The sequence below is a fragment of the Eschrichtius robustus genome, chromosome 16 (assembly GCF_028021215.1).
Source record: "Eschrichtius robustus isolate mEscRob2 chromosome 16, mEscRob2.pri, whole genome shotgun sequence".
Lineage (NCBI taxonomy): Eukaryota > Metazoa > Chordata > Mammalia > Artiodactyla > Eschrichtiidae > Eschrichtius > Eschrichtius robustus.
In genome coordinates, this window is record NC_090839.1 from 54,312,316 (window position 1) to 54,330,999 (window position 18,684).

Genomic DNA, 18,684 nt, shown 5'->3' on the forward strand with positions numbered 1-18,684 from the left:
CCACATCGCGCAGGGCGGGACTAGGCGGAGCGTGGCGCCCGAGGGCCATGTGGCTGCGTTTCTAGGCGGCGTCCGGCAAAGTCTATTAAGTGTTGAGGAAGACTTGGGGTGAGTTTAGGGCTCCGCCGCAGTTTTAAGTTGAAATTTGGGTGCACCACGGTTCACACAGAAAATGTATGCGGATTCATTGGCGGCCCCTCAGAGCGTACCTGCCTGAGGAGCCGACGGGTAAACGGAGGCGCCAGAGCTGGGGGCGGGGGGTGGGGGGTGAGGGAAGATCTTCCTGAGACGCTTGCGAGCAGGTTGAGGCCTGGAGGGCGGGTCGCCCACTGCGGGCCGGGGCCGAGGTGATACCCACCCTCTCCAGGCTGCCAGGTGCAGGCTGTCCGGGCGTGAGGGGAACGTGAAGCTGGAGAGGTTCACCGCGGGCTGAAGTCTGAGAGACTATAAATCTATTAAAGGTTCTAACTTCAACCTGGGGTTATTGGGAGCCGGTAAAGATTTTGTTTTTAAAGGAGGTTCTAGTTGCAATGTAAAAATTGATCTGGAGAGGCAAGCCCGGAGGCCAGGAGACCCATTAGGAAGCTGCTGTAATGAAGGCGAGAAATGAGCGCGGCCTGAATTAGGAGTTGGAGTGGGGGAAGGGAGAGATATTAAGACGTTTGAATTGCCGTGACCTAATTAGTTAACATTTGTAGGTTTTTGGAAAAAAAAAAAAAATTATAGGTTTCTGGCCTGAGCATCTGAGTAGAACGTGGTCCTAGTTACTGAAATAATGAACATAGGAGAAAGAGTAGTTTTGGAAGGGAGTTAATACATTTAGCTTTTTTTCCTTAAGATATAATTTACATATTTTAAAATTCACTCTCTTAAAGTGTTGGTTATTAGTATATTCACAGGGTTTTGCAACCATCATCACAATCTAATTCCAGAACATTTTATAACCCCAAATAGAAATCTCTGTACCCCTGAGCAGTTACTCCTCATTACCCCTTACTCCCTCTGGCAACCACCAATCTACTTTCTGTTTCTATGGACTTGCCTATTCTGTATATTTTATATAAACGGTATCGTACAATATGTCGCCTGTCTGGCTTTTACTTAATGTAATGTTTTTAAGGGTCATCCATGTAGCATGAATCAGTTCTTCAGTTCTTTTAATGATGGGGTAATATTCCCCTTTATGGATATACGACATTTTATTTATCCATTTATCAGTTGATGGACATTTGGACTGTTTCCACGTTTTGGCTATTACAGCTAATGGTCATGTGAACATTCGTGTATGAGTGTTTGTGTTTTTGTTCTCTTGGGTATATACCTAAGAGTGATTGCTGGGTCATACAGCATTTAGTTCTGAGTGTTGAGTTTCAAATGCTAATAGGACTTCGAAGAACTTTCTGTGTATGAAGGTGCTAGGAGGTGTTACTTGCTCTCTGGTTTTGGAAACCTAAGTTAGTTTGTAATATGGTTTCCAACTGGATTAGCTAAGTAGACAGCACAAGAGTGGTAGGGGTGGAGTGTCTGATCTGTACCAGTGGGATATTAATTTATAAGAGGTGACTGGGTGAGAACACGGAGAAGCCAGTGCCATTGAAAGAAAAATGTATTACATTTCCAGAGAGAAGAGGGCATGCCATGCCACACAGGGAAGGTTTTGGTCAGGAGACAGAAGCAGGAATGAGGGGAAAGCCTAGGTTGGAGTCTTATTCACTGAAAAAGGCAAGACAGGGCAGGGTAAACAGTTTAGGACTAGCTAGTTTGAGTAATTATGGTGGGCTTTGGGCTATAGGGATGGTCCCTAGTTGCCTGGTACCTGGCCTGGGATGATTCAGGGCAGGGGCAATATTGACTTCATCTGTGGGAGATAAAGGAATTGATGAGTGTGCATATGAGAGGCTGCTCCCAAGTAAATTGATTACTATCTTTGGGAATTAGCTAGTCCTGGGAAGGTTAGTCTCTTCCCCACCAGTGAGATTTTTAAGATGTCAAAACATCATACAGTACAGGGAAAAAAATTGATTAATGCATGGGGACATGGCTGGGATGATGTGAAGGACAGTTGTGAAGGTGATGCGTATTTTTCTCCAATTTAGGATTTAAATCTCTTAGAAGGCTGGGGAAGAAAACTCTGTTCCCTTTCTCCCCTCTGTCACCTGCTCAGTCTGGCCATTTTAAGCAAAATGAATTATTGAAGTGTAGTTTAGAGAGGGGAGTGTTCCTTAAACCTTAGCTTCTCAACTGATTTACCTGTGGAATATTTTAAACTGGAATACTTGGACACCACCCTTAGACCTGCTAAATAAATCTTGGGTAGGGTTCCTAGCCTGTGTCTTTTGAAAGTTTCACAGATGATTCTGATGGTCTCTAAGTTAGAGACTGATGGTCACTACATTTAGCCAATACCTACTGAGCAAATCCTATAGGCTAAATATAAAAGAGATGCCAAAAGCTGAGTGAGGGGTGATTGGAATTTAGAGTTAGACATGATTCCTCCCTTCAAGGAACAAAGTTCTGGGGCAGCTTTCTCTTTGACCCAGGGTGAACCATGGGAGCCCCCTTGACCTGGACCCAGTTATTACTTAGCTCCAGCAGAAGCTCTGAGGTTCACACTCTTCCACTGGAATTACAGGAGTCACCCAGTGTGACTAAGCTGAGGGACAGTATCCAAAAACAATGTTATCGAGTCCATGTTATTTCAGTGGGAATACTGCATGTTTGCTCCCCGCCAGCATTTGTGGCAGAACTTCCCTGCCAAAACACTAAAGCCAGCGACATGAAGGAACATTTAATATATTAAAAGGTCAGAATTGTCCTTATGTTTGATAAACTTTACATGGTTTTTCAGAAAGAGAATAGATGCAGAAGTGTGTGGAAAAATTTAGACACAATGTAAAGAGTGTTATTCCAAGTAGAGGCTCTGTTTTCCAAGCCCATAGAAGCCCATAGGAGTAGATTTGGGGTCCAGGGGATTTGGGGTCTCTTTCTGACTTACTTCACTCTGTATGACAGTCTCTAGATCCATCCACGTCTCAACAAATGACTCAATTTCGTTCCTTTTTATGGCTGAGTAATATTCCATTGTATATATGTACCACAACTTCTTTATCCATTCGTCTGCTGATGGGCATTTAGGTTGCTTCCATGACCTGGCTATTGTAAATAGTGCTGCAATGAACATTCGGGTGCATGTGTCTTTTTGAATTACGGTTTTCTCTGGGTATATGCCCAGTAGTGGGATTGCTGGGTCATATGGTAATTCTATTTTTAGTTTTTTAAGGAACCTCCATACTGTTCTCCATAGTGGCTGTATCAATTTACATTCCCACCAACAGTGCAAGAGGGTTCCCTTTTCTCCACACCCTCTCCAGCATTTGTTGTTTGTAGATTTTCTGATGATGCCCATTCTAACAGGAGTGAGGTGATACCTCATTGTAGTTTTGATTTGCATTTCTCTAATAATTAGTGATGTTGAGCATCTTTTCATGTGCTTCGTGGCCGTCTGTATGTCTTCTTTGGAGAAATGTCTATTTAGGTCTTCTGCCCATTTTTGGATTGGGGTGTTTGTTTCTTTGATATTGAGCTGAATGAGCTGTTTATATATTTTGGAGATTAATCCTTTGTCCGTTGATTCATTTGCAAATATTTTCTCCCATTCTGAGGGTTGTCTTTTCGTCTTGTTTATGGTTTCCTTTGCTGTGCAAAAGCTTTGAAGTTTCATTAGGTCCCACTTGTTTATTTTTGTTTTTATTTCCATTACTCTAGGAGGTGGATCAAAAAAGATCTTGCTGTGATTTATGTCAAAGAGTGTTCTTCCTATGTTTTCCTCTAAGAGTTTTATAGTGTCCAGTCTTATATTTAGGTCTCTAATCCATTTTGAGTTTATTTTTGTGTATGGTGTTAGGGAGTATTCTAATTTCATTCTTTTACCTGTAGCTGTCCAGTTTTCCCAGCACCACTTATTGAAGAGACTGTCTTTTCTCCATTGTATTTCCTTGCCTCCTTTGTCATAGATTAGTTGACCATAGGTGCGTGGGTTAATCTCTGGGCTTTCTATCTTGTTCCATTGATCTATGTTTCTGTTTTTGTGCCAGTACCATATTGTCTTGATTACTGTAGCTTTGTAGTATAGTCTGAAGTCAGGGAGTCTGATTCCTCCAGCTCCATTTTTTTGCCTCAAGACTGCTTTGGCTATTCGGGGTCTTTTGTGTCTCCATACAAATTTTAAGATGATTTGTTCTAGCTCCGTAAAAAATGCCATTGGTAATTTGATAGGGATTGCATTGAATCTGTAGATTGCTTTGGGTAGTATACTCATTTTCACAATGTTGATTCTTCCAATCCAAGAACATGGTATATCTCTCCATCTGTTGGTATCATCTTTAATTTCTTTCATCAGTGTCTTATAGTTTTCTGCATACAGGTCTTTTGTCTCCCTAGGTAGGTTTATTCCTAAGTATTTTATTCTTTTTGTTGCAGTGGTAAATGGGAGTGTTTCCATAATTTCTCTTTCAGATTTTTCATCATTAGGGTATAGGAATGCAAGAGATTTCTGTGCATTAATTTTGTATCCTGCAACTTTACCATATTCATTAATTAGCTCTAGCAGTTTTCTGGTGGCAGTTTTAGGATTCTCTATGTATAGTATCATGTCATCCGCAAACAGTGACAGTTTTACTTCTTCTTTTCCAATTTGTATTCCTTTTATTTCTTTTTCTTCTCTGATTGCCGTGGCTAGGACTTCCAGAACTATGTTGAATAATAGTGGTGAGAGTGGACATCCTTGTCTCGTTCCTGATCTTAGAGGAAATGCTTTCAGTTTTTCACCATTGAGAATGATGTTTGCTGTGGGTTTGTCATATATGGCCTTTATTATGTTGAGGTAGGTTCCCTCTATGCCCACTTTCTGGAGAGTTTTTATCATAAATGGGTGTTGAATTTTGTCAAAAGCTTTTTCTGCATCTATTGAGATGATCATATGGTTTTTATTCTTCAATTTGTTAATATGGTGTATCACATTGATTGATTTGCGTATATTGAAGAATCCTTGCATCCCTGGGATAAATCCCACTTGATCGTGGTGTATGATCCTTTTAATGTGTTGTTGGATTCTGTTTGCTAGTATTTTGTTGAGGATTTTTGCATCTATATTCATCAGTGATATTGGTCTGTAATTTTCTTTTTTTGTAGTGTCTTTGTCTGGTTTTGGTATCAGGGTGATGGTGGCCTCATAGAATGAGTTTGGGAGTGTTCCTTCCTCTGCAATTTTTTGGAAGAGTTTGAGAAGGATGGGTGTTAGCTCTTCTCTAAATGTTTGATAGAATTCACCTGTGAAGCCGTCTGGTCCTGGACTTTTGTTTGTTGGAAGATTTTTAATCACAGTTTCAATTTCATTACTTGTGATTGGTCTGTTCATATTTTCTATTTCTTCCTGATTCAGTCTTGGAAGGTTATACCTTTCTAAGAATTTGTCCATTTCTTCCAGGTTGTCCATTTTATTGGCATAAAGTTGCTTGTAGTAGTCTCTTAGGATGCTTTGTATTTCTGCGGTGTCTGTTGTAATTTCTCCTTTTTCATTTCTGATTTTATTGATTTGAGTCCTCTCCCTCTTTTTCTTGATGAGTCTGGCTAATGGCTTATCAATTTTGTTTATCTTCTCAAAGAACCAACTTTTAGTTTTATTGATCTTTGCTATTGTTTTCTTTGTTTCTATTTCATTTATTTCTGCTCTGATCTTTATGATTTCTTTCCTTCTGCTAACTTTGGGTTTTGTTTGTTCTTCTTTCTCTAGTTTCTTTAGGTGTAAGGTTAGATTGTTTACTTGAGATTTTTCTTGTTTCTTTAGGTAGGCTTGTATAGCTATAAACTTCCCTCTTAGAACCGCTTTTGCTGCATCCCATAGGTTTTGGGTCGTCGTGTTTTCATTGTCATTTGTCTCTAGGTATTTTTTGATTTCCTCTTTGATTTTTTCAGTGATCTCTTGGTTATTTAGTAATGTATTGTTTAGCCTCCATGTGTTTGTGTTTTTTACGTTTTTTTCCCTGTAATTCATTTCTAATCTCATAGCGTTGTGGTCAGAAAAGATGCTTGATATGATTTCAATTTTCTTAAATTTACTGAGGCTTGATTTGTGACCCAAGATGTGATCTATCCTGGAGAATGTTCCGTGCGCACTTGAGAAGAACGTGTAATCTGCTGTTTTTGGATGGAATGTCCTATATATATCAATTAAATCTATCTGGTCTATTGTGTCATTTAAAGCTTCTGTTTCCTTATTTATTTTCATTTTGGATGATCTGTCCATTGGTGTAAGTGAAGTGTTAAAGTCCCCCTCTATTATTGTGTTACTGTCGATTTCCTCTTTTATAGCTGTTAGCAGTTGCCTTATGTATTGAGGTGCTCCTATGTTGGGTGCATATATATTTATAATTGTTATATCTTCTTCTTGGATTGATCCCTGGATCATTATGTAGTGTCCTTCCTTGTCTCTTGTAACATTCTTTATTTTAAAGTCTATTTTATCTGATATGAGTATAGCTACTCCAGCTTTCTTTTGATTTCCATTTGCATGGAATATCTTTTTCCATCCCCTCACTTTCAGTCTGTATGTGTCCCTAGGTCTAAAGTGGGTCTCTTGTAGACAGCATATATATGGGTCTTGTTTTTGTATCCATTCAGCCAGTCTATGTCTTTTGGTTGGGGCATTTAATCCATTCACGTTTAAGGTAATTATCGATATGTATGTTCCTATGACCATTTTCTTAGTTGTTTTGGGTTTGTTTTTGTAGGTCCTTTTCTTCTCTTGTGTTTCCCACTTAGAGAAGTTCCTTTAGCATTTGTTGTAGAGCTGGTTTGGTGGTGCTGAATTCTCTTAGCTTTTGCTTGTCTGTAAAGCTTTTGATTTCTCCATCAAATCTAAATGAGATCCTTGCCGGGTAGAGTAATCTTGGTTGTAGGTTCTTCCCTTTCATCACTTTAAGTATATCATGCCACTCCCTTCTGGCTTGCAGAGTTTCTGCTGAGAAATCAGCTGTTAACCTTATGGGAGTTCCCTTGTATGTTATTTGTCGTTTTTCCCTTGCTGCTTTCAATAATTTTTCTTTGTCTTTAATTTTTGCCACTTTGATTACTATGTGTCTCGGCGTGTTTCTCCTTGGGTTTATTCTGTATGGGACTCTCTGTGCTTCCTGGACTTGGGTGGCTATTTCCTTTCCCATGTTAGGGAAGTTTTCGACTATAATCTCTTCAAATATTTTCTCTGGTCCTTTCTCTCTCTCTTCTCCTTCTGGGACCCCTATAATGCGAATGTTGTTGCGTTTAATGTTGTCCCAGAGGTGTTGTGCAGTTTTACCCTATGTTTGCTTCTAAGAGTTTTATAGTTCTAGCTCTTACATTTAGGTCTTTGTCCATTTTGAGTTATTTTTTGTTATAAAATGAGGCAAGGGGCTAAGTTTGTTCTTTTGCATGTGGACATCCAGTTTTCCCAGTACCATTTGTTGAAAAGACTGTTCTTTCCCTGTTGAATAGTCTTGGCACTGTTGTTGAAAATCACTTGACCTTATGCAAGTGTTTATTTTTGGGCTCTTTATTATATTGGTTTATAAATCTGTCGTTATGCTAGTATCACACTGTTTTGATTACTGTAGCTTTGTCCTAGTTTCGAAATCAGGAAGTTTGAGACACACCTCCAACTTTGTTCTACTTTTTCAAGGTAGTTTTGGATATTTGGGGGTCCCTTGAGATTCCATATGAATTTTAAGACAGGTTTTTCTATTTCTGTGAAAAAAAAAAGTCATTGAGGTTTTCTTTTTTTTTTTTTTTTTAAGATTTATTTTATTGATTAATTGATTGATTGATTGATTGCTATGTTGGGTCTTCGTTTCTGTGCTAGGGCTTTCTCTAGTTGCGGCAAGTGGGGGCCACTCTTCATCACGGTGCGCAGGCCTCTCACTATCGTGGCCTCTCTTGTTGCGGAGCACAGGCTCCAGACGCGCAAGCTCAGTAGTTGTGGCTCACGGGCTCAGTCGCTCCGCGGCATGTGGGATCTTCCCAGACCAGGGCTCGAACCTGCGTCCCCTGCATTAGCAGGCAGATTCTCAACCACTGCGCCACCAGGGAAGCCCTCATTGAGGTTTTGATAGGGATTGCTTAAATAGGTAGATAATTTCGGGTAGTACTAACATCTTATTAACAATATTAAGGACTTCCCTGGTGGTGCAGTGGTTAAGAATCCGCCTGCCAATGCAGGGGACATGGGTTCGAGCCCTGGTCCGGGAAGATCCCACATGCCATGGAGCAACTAAGCCCATGTGCCACAACTACTGAGCCCATGCACCTACAGCCTGTGCTCCACAACAAGAGAAGCCACCACAATGAGAAGCCCGCGCACTGCTACAAAGAGTAGCCCCTGCTCGCCGCAACTAGAGAAGGCGTGCGCACAGCAACGAAGACCCAACACAGCCAAAATAAATAAATAAATGTATTTAAAAAAAAAATTAAGTCTTCCAATCCGTGAACATGAGATGTCTTTCCATGTATTTATGTCTTTTTAAAATTCCTTTCAGCAATGATTTGTATTTTTTAGTTTATAAGTCTTTCACCTCCTTGATTAACTTTATTCCCAAGTATTTTCTTTTAATTTATTTATTTTATTTATTTACTTGTTTTTGGCTGCGTTGGGTCTTCGTTACTGCCTGTGGACTTTCTCTAGTTGTGGCGAGTGGGGGCTACTCTTCGTTGCAGTGCGTGGGCTTCTCATTGTGGTGGCTTCTCGTTGCGGAACACAGGCTCTAGGTGCGTGGGCTTCAGTAGTTGTGGCGAGCGGGCTTAGTAGTTGTGGCTCGTGGGCTCTAGAGCACGGGCTCAGTAGTTGTGGTGCATGGGCTTAGTTGCTCCGTGGCATGTGGGATCTTGCTGGACCAGGGACCGAACCCGTATCTCCTGCATCGGCAGGCAGATTCTTAACCAGTGTGCCACCAGGGAAGTCCCCATATTCCCAAATATTTTAAATCTTTTTGATGCTATTGTAAATGGGATTGTTTTCTTAATTTCATTTTAGGATTGTTCATTTTTAGTGTATAGAAGTGCAACTGGTCTCTGTTGTTTTGTTTTTCTCTGTTACCACTGTACTCTATTATTTCCTTCCTCCAGCTAGCTTTGGGTTTAGTTTGCTTTTCTTATTTCCTTAAGGTGTAACGTTAGTCTATTGCTTTGATATCTTTCTTTTTTTTTTTTATGAACTTATTTATTTATTTTTGGCTGCGTTGGGTTTTCGTTGCTGCGCACGGGCTTTCTCTAGTTGTGGCGAGCGAGGGACAGTCTTTGTTGCAGTGCACGGGCTTCTCATTGTGGTGGCTTCTCGTTGCAGAGCACAGGCTCTAGGCGCATGGGCTTCAGTAGTTGCGTCATGCGGGCCCTAGAGTGCGTGGGGCTTCAGTAGTTGCAAGCGTGGACTCAGTAGTTGTGGTGCACAGGCTCTAGGGTGCTCGGGCTTCAGTAGTTGTGGTTCACAGGCTCTAGAGCGCAGGCTCGGTAGTTGTGGCACACGGGCTTAGTTGCTCCGCGGCATGTGGGATCTTCCCGGACCAGAGATAGAACCCGTGTCCCCTGCATTGGCAGGTGGATTCTTAACCACTGCACCACTAGGGAAGTCCATCTGTTCACTTTCCTTCATTCTTTTTTCTTTCTGATCCTCAGAGTCAATAATTTCATGTGTCTTCAAGTTCTCTGATTCTTTTGTCAGCCTGCTCAAATCTGCTGTTGAACCTCTCTATGAATTTTCTCATTCATTTATTATATTTTTCAGCTCCAGAATTTTGTTTGGTTCTTTGTTATAATTTCTCTCTTTGTAGATATTCTCATTTTGTTCATAATATCATTTTCCAGATTTGCTTTCCCTCTTTGTGTTTTCCTTTAGCTCTTTGAGCATATTTAAGATAGCTGTTAGAAAGTCTTTATCTGGTAAATCTTATGTTATGCTTCCTCCGGGATAGTTTTTGCCAGTTTATATTGTTCTTTGGATGAACCATGTTATCCTATTTCTTTGTTTGCCTTTTATTGTTTTTGTTGAAAGTTAGGTATTTGAAAAAGACAGCCACCTTTCCCTGTCCTTGCAGGCTGGCTCTGTTGTGCCTGGGCAGTCCTTCACTGATTGACTGGACTTGCTTTGAGCGTAGGGATCAGCCCAGGTGAAAGCTTAAGGTCGTCTCTGAGGATTTGTTTTGCCTGCGTCTGTGTGTGGCTTTTTTCATTTCCTCTTTATACACAGCTGTTTTTGAATGTCTTCCCAAGAGTCTCATCTCCAGCTTCTGTTTGTGGCCATAGGTTATCTATTGTATGTCTTCACTCATAAGCTCTTGCTTAAGGCATCTCAGAGTCTGAAATCCTTGTAGCCTTCATGATTAGTGCCTGTTGATTTTCTTTGCCTGAGATTCAAGTTAGGTGGACAGAGATCAGTCCTTCAGACAGTCCCAAGACTGGTTAGAACATTGCAAATAAGGTCAGCTCTGCCCGGGAGGGAACTGGGAACCGGTCTGCTGCCTCCTCTAGACCAAGACACTGCCATGCCAAGGCGGGTGGGCACTGATTGCACATTCATTTAGCTGCTATAGACGTTTGACTGTTCTCCAGATCTCCTGTAAAGTTAGTTCAGCCAGTTTTGGATTGTTTTTTGTTGGCTCTGTGGGAACAAGGGCTTAGAGCTTCCTAGTCGTCCATTTTGCTGATGTCACTCCTTACCTGTAGGTTTTTTGTTTTTGTTTTTTTAATATTTATTCATTTATTTGGCTGCGCCGGGTCTTCGTTGCGGCATGCAGGATCTTTAGTTGCGGCATGCAAACTCTTAGTTCTGGCATGTGGGATCTAGTTCCCTGACCAGGGATCGAATCCGGGCTCCCTGCATTGGGAGCACGGAGTCTTAGCCCCTGGACCACCAGGGAAGTCCCAACCTGTAGGTTTTTTTGTGCATAATCTTTATCATATTAAGGAAGTTCCTCTCTATTCTCAGTTTGCTGAGTTTTTATGGTTTTTTTTAAAACTATTGAATTTTGTGAAATGCTTTTTTTTAATGTGTGTTGTTATGATCATGTGATTTTTCTTCTTTGGCCTGTCAGTGTGAGAATTTATCTTAATTGATTATTGAATGTTGAGCGAGCCTTTCATACCTGGAGTAAGTTCCACTTGGTCATGATGTGTAATTCTTTTTATGCAGTGTTTGGATTTTATTTTATTTTTTAAAATTTATTTTTGGCTGTGTTGGGTCTTTGTTGCTGCGCGTGGGCTTTTCTCTAGTTGCAGCGAGCAGGGGCTATTCTTCGTTGCGGTGTGCAGGCTTCTCATTGAGGTGGCTTCTCTTGTTGCGGAGCACAGGCTCTAGGTGCACGGGCTTCAGTAGTTGTGGCACGCAGGCTCTAGAGCACAGGCTCAGTAGTTGTGGTGCACGGGCTTAGTTGCTTCGTGGCATGTGGGATCTTCCTGGACCAGGGATTGAACACGTGTACCCTGCATTGGCAGGTGGATTTTTAACCACTGCGCCACCAGGGAAGTCCTTGGATTTTAATTGTTTATATTTTGTTGAACGTTTTTGTATCTATGTTCATGAGACAGATTAATTTGTACTTTCTTTTCTTGTAATGTGTTTTGGTATTAGAGTGATGCTGATGTCACAGAATAAGTTAGCAAGTATTCTCTCTGCTTCTACCTTCTGAAAGAGACTGTGGAAAATTGGTATAATTTCTTGTTAAATATTTGGTAGAATTTACCAGTGAACCCATCTGGGCCTGATGCTTTCTGTTTTGGAAGGTTATTTGTTCATTTCTTTGGTAGATCTAGGCCTACTCAGATTGTCTCTTTCTGTTTGTGTGAGTTTTGGCAGATTTGTGCTTTCAAGGTTTGGTTCATTTCCTGTTAAGTCAGCGGTCCCCAACCTTTTTGGCACCAGGGACCAGTTTCGTGGAAGACAGTTTTTCCACGGACAAGGTGGGGAGGGAGGGTTGGTTCAGGTGGTAATGCAAGCGATGGGGAGTGATGCGGAGCGGCAGATGAAGCTTCGCTTGCTCGCTAGCCCACCCGCCTGCCTGCCCACCTGCCCGCCCACCGCTCACCTCCTGCTTTCAGCCCAGTTCCTAACAGGCCGCAGACCAGTACCGGTCCATGGCCCGGGGGTTGGGGACCCCTGCTCTAAGTTATTACATTTGTGGGCATAGAGTTGTTCATAGTATTCCTTTATTATCTTTTTAACGCCCATGGGATCTGCAGTCATGTCCCCTTTTCATTTTGGATATTAGTAATATGTGTCCTCTCTTTTTTCTTAGTTCAGCTAGTGGTTTACTGATGATCTTTTCAAAGAACTATCTTTTGGTTTCTTGATTTTCTCTATTTCTTGTTTTCGACTTCGTTGATTTCTCCTCTAATTTTCATTATTTCTTTTCTTCTGCTTACTTTGGAACTAATATGCTCTTCTTTTTTTTTTTTTTAAATAAATTTATTTATTTATTTTTGGGTGTGTTGGGTCTTCATTTCTGTGTGAGGGCTTTCTCTAGTTGCGGCGAGTGGGGGCCACTCTTCATCGTGATGCGCGGGCCTCTCACTGTCATGGCCTCTCTTGTGGCAGAGCACAGGCTCCAGACACGCAGGCTCAGTAGTTGTGGCTCACGGGCCCAGTTGCTCTGCGGCATGTGGGATCTTCCCAGACCAGGGCTCGAACCCGTGTCCCCTGCATTGGCAGGCAGATTCTCAACCACTGCGCCACCAAGGAAGCCCTGCTCTTCTTTTTTTAGTTTCCTGAAGTGGATGCTTAGATTATTGAGTTCAGATATTTTTTCTTTTCTAATACATGGATTCAATGCCATTAATTTCCTTCTAAGCACTGTTTTCACTGCATCTCACAAATTTTGATAAGTTGTATTTTTGTTTTCATTTAGTTCAAAACATTTCTTAATTTCTCCTTTGATCTATGTGTTATTTGGGAATGTGTTATGTAATCTCCAAGTGTTTGGGGATTTTCCAGCTCCTTTTCTGTTACTGATTTCTGATTTAATTCTGTTGTGGACTGAGAGCATACATTGTATGATGTCTGTTCTTTTAAATGTGTTAATATATGTCTTACATCCCAGAATGTTGTCTATCTTGGTGAATATTCCATGTGAACTTGAGAAGAATGAATATTCTTCTGCATGAAGTAGTCTATAGATATCTATTATATCCAGTTGATTGACGGTTTTGTTGAGTTCAGCTATGTCCTTTTCTGCCTTTTGGATGTGTCCATTTCTGTCATAGGGGTGTTGAAGTCTGCAGCTATAATAGTGGATTCATCTGTCTGTTTTTGCAGTTCTATCAGTTTTTCCTTCATGTATTTTGAAGCTCTGTTATTAGGTACATACACATTAAGGATTGTTATGTCTTCTTGAATAGTTGGCCCATTTATTATTATGTAATGCCCCTCTTTTTTTAAAAATAAATTTATTTATTTTTGGCTGCGTTAGGTCGTTGCTGTGTGCAGGCTTTCTCTAGTTGCGGCGAGCGGGGGCTGCTCTTTGTTGTGGTGTGCGGGCTTCTCATGGCAGTGGCTTCTTTTGTTGCGGAGCATGGGCTCTAGGCACATGGGCCTCAGTAGTTGTGACGCATGGGCTTAGTTGCTCTGTGGCATGTGGCATCTTCCCGGACCCGGGCTCGAACCCGTGTTCCCTGCATAGGTAGGTGGATTCTTAACCACTGCACCACCATGGAAGTCCTGAGTTGTGTGATCTTTTTCAGTGTTGATCTGATGTTCATCTCATACTGTGTGTTTTTGTATTTCAGATATTTATACCATCTCTAGAAGTTCCATTTAGGTTTTTTTATAGCTTCCATTTCTCTCATTATGCTCATGTTTCCCCCTACTTTCCTGAATTTATGAAACATGTTTATAATATCTGTTTTATTGTCCTTGTCTGATAATTCCTTTATATCTGTCACTTCTAGGTCAGTTGCTATTGATTGCTTTTTCTTATGGTCATGAGTCATATTTTCTTCTTTTTCATATGCCAGGTATAGCAGCTGTCAATCCACCCTTCATCGCCGGCTTGTGATACTGGAACATTCCTCCCTTGCCAGCTAGCCTGATACTAACCTTTGTCAGTGGAGGGCGCTGGAGGAGAAAGGGCCTGTCATCCTGGTTCTTTGTGCTTTGCTCATTCCTGTTTTGTGACATTGGCTCACCCCCAGTGAATTTCTGTGGCACCTTCTCAGGCGGCTTCCTAGCTGCAAATTCAGCAGCACTTGCCTGGGTGCCAGCGATGAGGCTCTTTATATATTTGGAAGGGGGTAGGCACTTGCGTGGAACCCAGGCAAGTTCCATGGGTACCCCAGCTGGACTCCTGGCAGCTCTCTAGTGAGTTCATCAGCACCTCCACCCTGGTGGCTTCCCAGCACTCTCTGCAGACAGCTTCCCAGCTAATTCTGTTGGCACCCTCTCAGGTGGCTTTCAGCCCCCAGCCTTGGCCTGGGACAGCCCAGTAAACTTCACCATCCAGTGAGCTGTGATCTCGCAGCTCTGAGTCATTCTCTTGTATACCTCCCTTCACCCTAAGGTATTCTATAGAGTTCCCTTTTGGTTCCTTTTAGTTAATTCCCTATAAATAGTTAATAATTCTTTATACTAAATTTCCCTTGTTTAAAATACCATGTGGTATCTGTCCCCTGGCTGTACCCTGATCAGTAGACCTGGCAATTTCCTTATTGGCTACTAGACATTGTAAATTTATGTTGTTGGTTGCTGGGTTTTGTTGTATTCCTTCAAATAGTATTAATCTTGGTCTGGCACCCAGTTAAGTTCCTTGGCATCAGTTGATCCTTTAGAGGATTGCTCCCGAGCTGTGTTAGGGTGGTCCAGAGCTGCCTTTGGTCTACAGCTAATTTAGCCTCATTACTAAGGGTGATGCCCTTCTGAGGATTCTACCCAATACCCTGTGAATGAGGAAGTCTTTCCATGGTGGCTTGTGGGAACACAGTTTATTCCCTTCCTGTGTGAGCTCTGGGGATTGTTCTGTCTGCTCCTTTCCAGGGGTTCTTGCCCCAGCCTCCTCACATAGTTTTTCTTACACAGGTACAGACTTGTCCTTAGCTGAAGACACGAGGGAATCCTCTTTGGATCCTGGAGCTCCGCTTTCTGTACGGCCCCCTGCTCCCCAACATTTTGCTGTACACATTCTAGCCACCTGGACCTCCCTGACCTCCTCAGTGTCTCGTCCACTCAGGAGACAGCCAGGTCTGAGTTTCCTTTCCCTGCACTGTAGCCTAGAAACTGCCTCAGCTATGGCTGGTCAGTCATAGGGCCCAGAGTTCCCTGGCGGTCCAGTGGTTAGGACTCGGTGCTTTCATTGCTGTGGGCCCGGGTTCAATCCTGGTTGGGGAACTAAGATCCCACAAGCCACATGGTGCAACACCACCCCCCCTCCCTGCCCCACCACAAACACACAAAAATCATAGGGCTCAGTGTGTTGGTGTCCCTTCTCCCTGGGATCACTGTCCTGTACTTATCCAGTGACTGAAAACCATCACATCATCTCTTGTCCAGCTTTCTTGTTGTTTAGGGCCCCTGTTACTCCATCTTGAATGAGTGAATAAACACACAAACAAATGCAACAGCCTGATGAAATTTCAGGACAAGTTGGTACCCTGTAGCTAAGTTGACTGACATTATTAACGCTCCCTTTTTTCTTCTTTTTAAACCAGTCACGTGTGAATGGGAGCAGCAAGATGGCACAGGCTGTGAGGGAGTGACATGGTGGCAGTCTGGTGTTGGCTCCCCAGCAAATTTGCATTTTACCTGCTTTCCGCACTGTGTCATTTGTGGGCTGAGGCACCTGCGAAGATCAGTGCCTCCTCACAGGAGCCCAGGTGAGGAAACAGCCGATCACCAATGCGTTTGCGTAGGCCTCCTCTATGGCCTGCTACGACTTCAGCAGTCTTTGGACGATGGGGAGCCAGACTGACAAGGCACCCGCCTCAGGCCCCTCTGGCCTTGGCCAGAGGACCAGGTGGGAGTGCGCTGGACTGGGCTCATTCCTGGCATCCTGAGGTCATCGCTGCTCCTGCCTGAGGCCCTGTCCCTTGACTGGCGGCTATGCTTTTATGCAGGCCCTGGGGAAGAGAGTCTGGAAAGCCAGCCTCACAGGTAAGTGGACATGTTTTCTAAGCTGGTATAGAAGTGGGGTGAGATCCAGTGCCATTCCCCAGAGCCCTGAGCCCTACGATTCCTGAGCAGTCAGAGGTCTCTGCGGCTGCCTTTCCTGTTCTCCTGGGGGCACATTCTCTTCTAGTAGCCAGGAATCTACATGCCTCAGGCCCCCTCACTGGGGCAGTGTCTGGACCTTTGGGTAGAGAAGTGGGGGCAGGGCCCTATGTCTGCCCACATTTGGCAGGCCCTTTGGGGAGCCCTCACACTGGTGGGGGGCCTGGGCAGGACAAGTGCAGCACCCTTCCCTCACAGCAGGCCCGATGAGGTGACTGCCCTGGAGGCTGGGTAGGGGGAAGCTGAGGCGCGGGGGGAGAATGGTTCAGTGGGAGCCTTTCTCCTCACATGACTGAGCCCCCCACAGGCTCTCACTGCACGTGTCCCCACCCCCAAGAGAAGCTGAGTTATAGGAACATTACAGCTCACAGCTTCCCGTGGTAGTGGGGGCAGGGAGAAGTACCCAGGGGAGCTCAGGGACCGTGGTCTTCTCCTCACTGGTGGGGCCACATTGCTCAATGTCCTATACTCTGAGGTCCGGAGATGCTTAGAGAATGGAGGGTGAGCAGAGGCTGATGATTAGTAGGCATGGTGACCAGGGGAGGTAGGGAAGACATGGTACCAGCCTTACCTAGCTGCTCATCCAGGAAGGAGTAGGCAGAGTTGGAAAGACACACTGCACTTGGGACTCAGGTCTGAGGGTCTGTGGTGAGAGCTGTGGTGGCTACTGCATCGTGGGGCTGTACCATACACAGGCATCGGCCCCTGGGGCCATAGATCCTCGTGAGAGTCCTGCTGGGCTCCGGCTCAGGCGTGGGCAGCCTCCTCCTCTCCATGGAGATGGGCCCGCACCACCTCCTCTCTAGGGTCAATCCTCAGCCTTTGCCTGGGACTTCCATGACAGGACGGAGTTGTTCTGAGCTCTCTGCTATCTGGCTGCGCTTTACCTGAGTATCGTTCTGACGGCCACTTACCCCACGGGAAGCCTCCTTCCCCTCTGCTCCCCTCCTGTTAGGAGCTGTAACTTTGGTGCTCCCTTATCACTCTTGGTTACGTGTCTCCATCCCACCAGGATTTGGGATGTGGAGGCTGAGGAGCCTGGGCCAGTGGCAGAAGCCTGTTCCTTTACTTAGTCATCAGGGAGGACCAAGTCGGGCTCCTCTTGTGTGAGATGCTCACACTTAAATGGGCACAACCAGAGCAGCTGAAGAGGTTGGAGCATCTAAAGACATTGTTCTGTCAAAGTCCCTGCCTGACATTCATCTTTTCATTCAGCAAGTAGTTGGTGAGCACCTGTCAGGCCTTGTTTAGGTGCTGCTACATAAGCCCCAGCTCTTGTGGGACTTATGTCCAGTGGGATGAGACTGAGCATACATTGTATGTTAGATGTGATTGGTGGGCAAGAAAAAATAAGCAGGGTAAAGGAGATAGAACAGTGGGACAAAACCTGCTACTAAGTAGGATGCTATGGTAGGGTGACATCTGGGCAGAGGCTCAAGTCAAGGGAGGGACAAACCATGTAGCCATCTGGAGGCAGAGTGCTCAGGTAGAACAGTGCAAAGGTCCTGAGGCAGGATCCCCTTTGGGAAACATTGTTGAAACTGTCAATGTGAAATAAACTATAGTGTCTATAGATAAGCCCCGTGGCTGGTCCTGGGCAGGAAGCACAGCAGGTACTTCCAGTTCTCAGAAACCAGCATTGCCCATCTGGCTAAGGGTGCAGAGTCCCCAGAAAGGAAACAGGCCTGGAGCTGGCAGTCTGCAGGCCCCAAGTCTTCTTCTCTAGGAGTGAGGTAGTAAACCTGAGCTGAGGACAGATGCTCCATTCTCTGAGGAGCTGTAGAACAAGTTTATGGAATATAGAATTGCTATGTCCTGACACTACGCCATCTTCACTTTTAGGAGTGGGCTGATAAGAACAAATGCTGTGGGTTTCAGACAGGATATGGAGATCTTCAGTCCCAGAGACTCTTGGTCGGGCAGGAAGGGATGGTCTGTTTCCCTTCTGGCCGCCTCTTATTGGGTGGCACACCTCTGCACAGGACATTTATAGCTCAGAGATGTCCACGCGGCCTGCTAGTCGGACCAGCTTGCCTAGTTATCAACCATATCCTCTCCAGCTCTCTACTTCAGTGACTCATTCCAGGTAATGAAAACAGACTGCTTCTGGCAATGGAGCGGCTTATGGCAGACCAATGCCTGATGAGGACTCAAGGAACTGGCCATAATTCAGAAGGCATCTGCTTGTAGGACTGGAGCACTACCCTGGCACCCGCAGCTCAGAGGGGAGCTTGAAGAGGTGAGTCCTATTTCCTGCACTGGCTTCTCCCTTTGGGGCTGGGCAGGGGCAGCTGCTCAGAGGCAGAGAAGCCAGAGGAGCTCGGCGTAATTTTGCGGGACTGGGGAGACTGAGCTGGGGGTTTGGGCCTGCTGAGGCAGTGGGACCTGAGGGCCAAGATCCCTGAGAGGAAGGA

The 18,684-nt window shown here is 44.1% G+C and overlaps 1 protein-coding gene across 4 annotated transcripts in view; it reads left to right on the forward strand.

Moving 5' to 3' along the window:
- The first annotated feature begins 4 nt into the window (after positions 1 to 4).
- Positions 5 to 18,684, forward strand: part of DNASE1 (deoxyribonuclease 1) — a 28,720-nt gene continuing 10,040 nt past the window's right edge. For 2 of the 4 annotated variants that reach the window (XM_068525252.1, XM_068525256.1), the window contains exons 1-3: positions 5 to 108; positions 15,712 to 16,153; positions 18,357 to 18,509. The gene's annotated coding sequence lies outside the window, so the exon portion shown is untranslated. The remainder of the gene's footprint in view (positions 109 to 15,711; positions 16,154 to 18,356; positions 18,510 to 18,684) is intronic. The other 2 variants (XM_068525253.1, XM_068525254.1) reach the window with 2 other exon arrangements.